The sequence below is a fragment of the Manduca sexta genome, chromosome 17 (assembly GCF_014839805.1).
Source record: "Manduca sexta isolate Smith_Timp_Sample1 chromosome 17, JHU_Msex_v1.0, whole genome shotgun sequence".
Lineage (NCBI taxonomy): Eukaryota > Metazoa > Arthropoda > Insecta > Lepidoptera > Sphingidae > Manduca > Manduca sexta.
The window spans coordinates 4,575,662-4,584,414 of NC_051131.1; the positions used below are offsets into that span (position 1 = coordinate 4,575,662).

Genomic DNA, 8,753 nt, shown 5'->3' on the forward strand with positions numbered 1-8,753 from the left:
GAAAATATCCAGAATTTAATGTCCATTAAAACCAATGCGTAGTTTTATGTGTATATTTATGACTGAAAATCCTCGAAATATCTTTGGATGCTTAACTAAATATAATATTATGGTTACAACTAGTACTTATTGGATTTATTCTCAGTTCTTACATGTTATTGATTGCATTTAATACCGTGTTAGTATTTTGCCTGAAGACAGTCTAAAGGAACGAACTAGGTAATATCGGTCATCTAAATTCAGCAATCAGGCCGATATATTTAGAAGCAGCACTGTTTTCTGTGTTTTTTGAACTTATGTAATAATTTTCGAATAGAATGTCGCTTAAATCAATGAACCTTTCACCCATCGACATATTATTTACGTTTAATGACTAATCAAGTATACAATATACTGTATATTACGACTTCATTGTGAAAAATGAGACCCTACCTAACCCACTTTCTTCGAAAAAGTAGGCAGAGGTGCGACTAGTGCACGGTGCACCAACTTTTCGGTATTCCGTCCCATGATTCGCTATAAGCTAGACTCATCACGTCTAGCTCATAGCTATATCGAACACCAATTGAAGATTTCGAACTGATACAAAAATCCAATATCAGTTTACCCGCGCCGGGATCGAACCCGAGTTCTCAACACGGGAGTCGCATCGTATCGTACCTTGCGACTGAAGCAGTATTTTTTTTTGAAACGGAAAAAAGGATGGGAAAAAAAGTTGGCAATACAGGAATATTGTTATGGGACACGGTTTATTATTTGTACGGTAAAATATCGATGGTAAAAACTAGTTATTTGTGTGGTAAAATATCGACGGTAAAGACTAGTTAAGTTTTAAACTAACGTCCGTCCTAAAATGAATAGACGTTCCCATAATAAGACGATGCATAAACTTATCTGAGGAATTGGAGGTAGTGTAATAGATCAAGGTAAACCCAAAAATCGCCTGTAGGGTGACGGAAAAATTACCTCCGCATATTGTCTTATAAAAATTATAATAGACTAATTAAAGAAAATGTGCCTAATATTTCCAAATCCGATAACTTGCAACAGTACATTTAATAAACAAGGAACTTTCGAGAGAATTGCATTGAGGACCTTAATTTCCCTATTCTCCTTTATTTCTCTAACACCGATGTAAATAAAACTTACCTTTTTTCAGACATTCACCTTGGCGAGTCCAGCTGATTCGATGCAATACGCAGCGCCTCCCGCACATACAGGCTTGGAAACCTCCAACACGTCTGATCAAAGTGAGCAACACATCTTTACAAATGTGATCATCGTACCTGATAACTGTCCTCCAGGATATCAAATGGCGGCAGACGGAGTGTGTCGCGAAGTATTCGAATAAACGGTTTACTTTGAATTCGTGATTTTTTCTACGGTTAAAACTTGCCAATAAATTGAATACGCACCAAGCTATGCAGTTTTCTTTAAAACCAACTTTGACTCGCCATTTTCAAATAGCGTAGAAACATAGATATATACAAGGCTATATATCTCTATATATTATCGTGTAATGCCAATGGACAAGTCATTACAAGCACACGGCATGAAATAATTAGTAATTTTGTCAGTTTCTTTATTTGAATGAAATGAGAGTACGAGTATATATTTATACAAAATGAATAAAGCATAATATGTGATTTCGTACATACATCTTTCGATAGAAAATATGTAGTACTTAATTAATTTATTTTTAAATCGTTATGCATTTCTATAACATCTTATATTGTGGTTCAATGACCATCAAATCAATATAAATATTTTAAATGATTTAAATGTAATATCAATATGAAACAAAAATACATTTTTAATGTGCATATAGACACGTTAAAGATAATTATTTTTTTGTTTGTAATGGTTTTTGAAGTCGGTTTACTTTTTTGGTAAAACTGTTTTTATATCAAATTATACTGTCCTCTTTGCTTGTTGTCAATTCAGTTCGGTGTGAGAGAAGACTTATATGTAATTGTGTAAAAAATAAAACATACTATAATCATCAAAAACTATTTTGACTATCAATTATAATTATTGTGGTAGTCAATGATTTTTTATTAATAGAGGTATAGAGGAAAGTACTAGGGGACTCCATATTTAATTAAGTCGAAACTGGGCTAGGGTTAGACTCGCTTTCCCTATCTCAATTCGGGCCCCCAGTCGAGCTTAGGTCGAGTAGACAAAAAACTCAAAGCCAATTTTAATTATTGATACGACCAAACAGAATACAAAATAATATAATAATTAATAAAAAAATCACCTGGCAAGCATATGGTTGCAGGTGGAACTTACTTCAGCTCCTGTATTATAAGATTCTAATTAAGGATTGACCAAAAATATCTAAGTACTAGTCTAATGGATAGAAATTAACTGTGGCATACGATTTTTGCTTGAGCAAAAATGACATACTTCGCGGGTAGTGAAGTTGAAAGCTTAAAGCACTACCCGCAACGGTGGCCTAAAACGGCACACTAACTGTATTATTAGAACTCATCTATTAAAAATTTATAATTCATATAGAAAAAAAAAACAACATATTTCAGAAATATATGATACTTTGGTTGTGTTTTTTTTTTTATAATGTGGATATTAGTTCGTTAAAAAATTGCCATTAAAGTTGTCGATTTCGTGCATCTCCACCTAAAGTAAACATCTATGCTACCAACACTATTAAAAAAAACAATTTAATATGGATAATTTGGTAGATTATTTTTTTTAAACGACCTACATTTATTTTTTTTAAAGATATTATTCGTAAATCTTTGCATGATACCCCGCCCGTAACTTGCGCGTCTCTAAGTGTGGAAAGTGTGCAATTGCTCAAAGTTGATTGTTTCGGGAGGGGGTTAATATTCTTTCGTTTAGGGCCCATCAATGGCCTAATATAAGCTTGATTAATGTAAGTAATGTATGTATGTAATGATATTAATACATTATATTCTTTATTTATCATTTATTTAATTTTCTATTAGGACATGTGTTATTTTCAGACATGTTACTATATAAAAAAATACTTTTTATTAACAAGAAGTTTGTTTACTTTATAAATTAATCCACACCTCTATATACAGACGTCTTAATCCATAATATCTTGACGGATATTTTTAGGTGCAATTATTACTGATTATAATTATTAGACATAAAGTCCCGCTTCGTATCACCTGACTATAATTTTGATTCTCAAACCGGGTTTATTTTATGAATGTACGGGCTTGGTAAAGTTTAAGTGCGTCATAGTTTTGTTGGTAATGATATATATTTCATATCCGGCCGGATCGCGACCAGCGTATACAAGGTGTTGAAACCTGCTATAGTGGCCCATGGAAGTGTGTTGCGTTCCGGGTTCAGCCTGTGTATGTCCGGTTCCTACAGGCCTGCATAATTGTGTCGACAGTCATAATTCTCTCGTTAGTTGACATTCTATTGGACCACACTCCACTTACCATCAGGTGCAGTTGGGTAGCACTGTCGTGTCCGATAAAAGAAAATATAAATTGATGAGAGATTACTGTCCCTTACCAGTTGACATCATTAGGTCTACTTATCCGTAAATGAGTGTACACAGACTGATCCCGGAAGCCGAAGCCTTTGGGGATAACTATAGTGCGTTTTACACGTCGTGTGTGGATTGGCCATGCAAGCTGATAAAAATATACTAGATTCTTAATTTTAATTATATTTTATTTAACCAACTGATATTTAGCGGTAATACGCCGCTACAAACCGGACCTATGACTGTCCTATTAAAGCTTCAATTTTTTTTCTCCGCCTCCATTTACTAAACTTAAACCCGTTTTAGAATCCGGATCCGACACGTCATTGTCACGTTACCACATCCGCAGTTCTAACGGTTATATTTAACCTAATATGAACTCAAGTAAAATGTGACTTGTGTGTCCTTAAACACCCTCATTTGCATAACTGTATATAGATTTGTTATCTTTCCAATAAACCACGCTTAGATATCGAGTGAGCGTAGTCTGGAATATTTTAACGTGACATCCTGTTTATATTAAGCATACGGAGTGTAAACGGGATTCTTTAGTATTCCACATAATTTCATGTTTACCGATCACGGTGTCCGTTTGAAAGAAATTTGTTAAACGAATTACTTTACGACAATTTGTATTATTTAAATAAAACGAGTCCGATAGCATATTGTACGCAGTTTGCATTCCAAGAAGTAATAACCAAAAGTATAATTTCGTGGTTTACCAATTGTAGCCAGTGTTACTACTAGACACAATAAGACTCAACATCTCATGTTTCTGAATGGCGAGCGCAGTGGAATACCAAACAATTCTTTGTAATTCAAGGTGTTAGAAGGTGTTTCTACTATTAATCGGCGGTCGTATCACTCATCATCAGGCCAACGGCAAGCTCGGCTCATCATTCGAAGCAATAAATAAAAATGTTCCCAAACATAGATATACCTAGCAGATAACTTTAGATTTCGGGTTAGGTACCTACTTACCTGATAATATGGCAAGCCCTAAAGACCGGCTCATAGGAGTTGTTCACTAAGCGTCTATTTCAAAGTGTCCGCATAAACATTCTAATAATAGGTAATATACAACATAACTCTATGTTTCCTTTGAAAAAGTAACGCAAAGATGAAACGAACTAAAATGTAATTATAATAGTATGTAGTGTATTGGTTGAAATTAACTTAGCGTTAATAAAGGGAACTTCTGGTGGGTTTAGTTACGATTTTTGTCTATTTAACCTTTATTATTATTATCTAATCTTATAATAAGACTTATTTTCTAACTTCTGGTGGAAAAAGAGGGGTGTTATAAGTATGTTTCTGTGATGGCATAGTAGCTCCCGGGTGAATGGACCGATTTTGATACTGTTTTTTATTATTTTATTATTACTTTTCAGATCAACATTTACTCTACGGCCTAAGCAGATGATCGCTAAATAGGTAATTCTAATAAATTATCTTTTTTTTGTAAATTTCGTTGTGAGACTTTGAAGTCGGTATGTCCTATCTTTAGAGTTTTTAGCGAGAATCAATATACAGGGTCATTTTTATATTGTGTTACTAAATGAAACCACATATTCGTCTTTACCCCTGTTAACATTGTGCCAAAAATCATCCATGAATAACAAATATTTTGGCCAAAAATCACAGTTTTAGTTTTCTTTTTTTTTTCATTTTGTAGCTCATTAAATATTGCATGTGTATAAGTATTTTTCTGACTGAAAGTAAATTTTATTTTCAAGAAGGCAATCGCATGGTTTCATTTATTAAAGCAATCTCAAAATGCCTGTGTAGTAGGTAGAGTGGCCGAAGAAAGCCCGGCTCTAACAGGGGCTTCCATGCATATTATTTTTTTCTATTTTTGTTGAGTTGTAGTGCAAAAATATACTACGACTTCTTGTTTGTTATATTATTAAATATTATATGTATATGTTGTTATGTGTTGTATTTCATTCAGAAGTTTTACTGTATATGTTTTCATGAAACGATTTTATGGACATTTCAAAATTACATGGACCTAGAAGGGTTCCATAATTTTATATTTTTATAGCATAGACCGGCAAACAATGAGCAGATCATCTGTTACCTGATTTTAACTGCCCATACAAAAGAAATAACAGAAAAATCGTTAATGCGCTGCCGGCCTTATAGGACAAGAATAAGTTGATATTAAGAAAAGTAGATAGGTAGGTAATGTACTACGTACGTATGTAGGTATGTTAAGTGTATGTTTGGGTTTCCGGAAATTTCTTACTATACGAAACACAAGAAAAAGCTGTGACTTTGAGTTAATTTGGTGTAGCATAGTAACACAACTCGTATTGTCGCTACTGATTTTAGGTAATGCTACCGACGATCTAATAATATGAAAAAAATTGTGATACTTCAAAATTGTACGATACATGATCCTTAATAAGTAGTATTATAAAAAAATAATTTTTACCTACTTAATCTATTTAATAATTGTATTAAAATATGCATTTAGTGATACAAAAGAAACTCTGTATGCATCAGAAATTGTTACAAACTTGTGTGAAATTAGGTCATTGATTGATTTAACTTATCCGTGCTTTACCAGGAAGTCATATCAGCTCCATTAAGATTATGAAGTAGTAAATGTGTCACAGAAAAATATTTTTATCAATGGGGTGTGTGGACGATTGGCGTCGGTGCTACAATATGGAATTATCATTATGATTTCAGAATTGTTGATAAATCTATCTATAATTTAACATGAGTCAGTAAGACGTCAAAGGTTCGATAAAACCAAAGGGGTATTGTTAGTATATAAAGTAAAACCGGCCGGTGTCTGCATCAGTACAACGCGAGCGCGAGTCGAACGTGCGTGCAACAAAATTGTGATTTTAACGTATTAAATGTGAGTACATTTTATTATTACAGTTGGCTTTAATAGATGCCTGATTCATCGACTTAGTGATTATATTAAGATTAGATCCCTTGGTTTGATTCCCAAGATCATAAACCCTTCACGTAAGTTAACCTGGATTAGAATTTAATTTGATCAAAGTATTATCTTTTATCACGTCATAGGATAGAATAGGTTCTACGAAGCGAAGTGCACTTTACCTACTTCATTATGGATATAATTATGTGTGGCAGTGTGTTATGGCAGATACCTAAATATATTTCGTTATCTATATTCCAGAATTCACCATTAAAAGCATGTGCAATATTTTAGTATACAAATTATATTGTAAACAAATATATTATTGGATTATAAGTTCAGTTTTCATAAATATTGTACTGGTCTTAAAAAAATTTTGGGAATGTAGAGAAATTTGTCCATGAGTAATGGCATCTTTCCATAACTGATCGTAAGTAGAAAATGCAACAAAGTAATATTCATTTTAGATCAAACTATTGTGAGAGAATGATAATACATACTACCACCCGGATTTTGTTTTATTTGTATTTGTTATCTCTACTTAACTATATCGATAACGAAAATACGTGTTAATAAACAAAATAATGGCAAAATAAATTCTAATCACGCATAATCTTTTTTGGTATACAATCAAGTATTTAGCTCAATAATTTATCATTGAGAATTGCACAAATTGTGTTACGTTATTAACAATTATTGTAACATCATTGAATTATTACGTACATGTGACTTAGGCGTAACAAGGAAATAATTTATAATACAAAAAAATAAATGTCATTGACCCTGGCGAGGCCGACCTTCATCTATCGTGATAAAATATTTAGTTTTTGTGAATTGTAAACAGAGTAATTTTTTGTGAACATTGCTGCTTCCGATTAAGTTCTTTTTTATATTTTTTCGCTAACAGAACATTATTGCTTATTGCTATTTTAATTCTTCAATGATTTTTGTTTTATGAAATCTACCTATGTTGTATTTATAATCAGGCAATAAAAACCATAATTGTTTCTTTGGATTAATAATAATGCAGGACTTTCATTATTGCTGATAATCGTTAAAAAATGTATATGTTTTAATATTTTCCACATTTTCTATCGTGATTTTTCACTTGTTGATTTATTGTTTTACAAAATTAATGAATTCATAAATGTTAGTGTCAGTTTCAAAATAAGTTTTAAATGAGTAGTTTTATAACTTAACGCAGGTTTTAGCCAAGAATATGTTTTATACAGAATGTAGGAGTTACTTATTGGAAAAATCCAAAAGAATGCTTATGCTAAATAAAGTATGAAAATGAAAAAGATGAAAATGAAGTATGAAAATTAAGTGCAGTATACCGCACTTAATTTTCATAAAGGTCTTAATATACGTTATTGCTTTGTTATTGAATGATCAAATTATCGGGCATTATTTATCAAATCAATGTTAATCAGACGCTGTACAAGGACGAGGAAAATATTAGCATATGTAGACATATATTATTATAGGGAATTTACAGGTCTTGCGACAAGCAAGCAAATGTAGATATATTATAAGTATGTAACTACGATGGTCCGGAGGGTTCATGCTCTTCGGTCGGATCCAACTGTGAATCTAAACTATTCAGGGACCTATCTGAAAGCACATAGAAAATTTTCGTAAATATCGGTCCAACGGTTTAGGAGAAATCTGTAACACATTCACAAAGAAATTTTAAATATGTTTTATATATTTATCCAAAAAAATAACAGCTGTCCGCTAAATTCAAATTCATCAAACGCGCCCAGTTTTCTTAATGCTTTCCGCAAGAACCTTATACGAAGTATAAGAAAATTTATAAAAAGTTGGAAGAAATCAGCTATGTCGTTCTAATGTTATGACATGACGAAGGGTAATAGAAATTAATTAGGCAATTATATATAAAAATTTACATTTTGTTTACAGAATAATGGCTGACAGTAACGCTATTGTGTTTCCTGATGAGGTTGAAGCGGCGAAGGAAGCCGCTAAAGCCGAAGTAAAAGTAGAAAACGGAGACAGCAACACCGTTGAGGAGGCTCCTGCGGAACCCGCGCAGCCGCTACCGGAAGTGGCACTACGGAATATGATCGTAGTGCCACCAAACTGCCCGCCAGGACAACAAATGGGCTCAGATGGAGTGTGCCGAGTAGTCTTTAATTAATTCTTACTTTTAAAACCATAATTTATATCCCAGTCTTTAATGTATGCTTTTAATTTTAAACGTTGTGTGAGTGTGGTCATTGTGTGAGTTATACAAACAGTATTATAGTGTACTAATTGGTTTCTTTTGACATTTATTGTGTTGTATGGAAATATACTATTATTGATGTAAAATATTCGTTTTAATCGTGTTAATGGCAA

The 8,753-nt window shown here is 32.7% G+C and overlaps 1 long non-coding RNA gene across 1 annotated transcript; it reads left to right on the forward strand.

Moving 5' to 3' along the window:
• Nucleotides 1-6,207: 6,207 nt before the first annotated feature.
• LOC119189561 lies at nt 6,208-8,726 on the forward strand. Its single transcript, XR_005112471.1, has 2 exons — nt 6,208-6,365; nt 8,316-8,726. It is a non-coding gene; the product is annotated as an uncharacterized LOC119189561 (long non-coding RNA).
• Nucleotides 8,727-8,753: the final 27 nt, after the last annotated feature.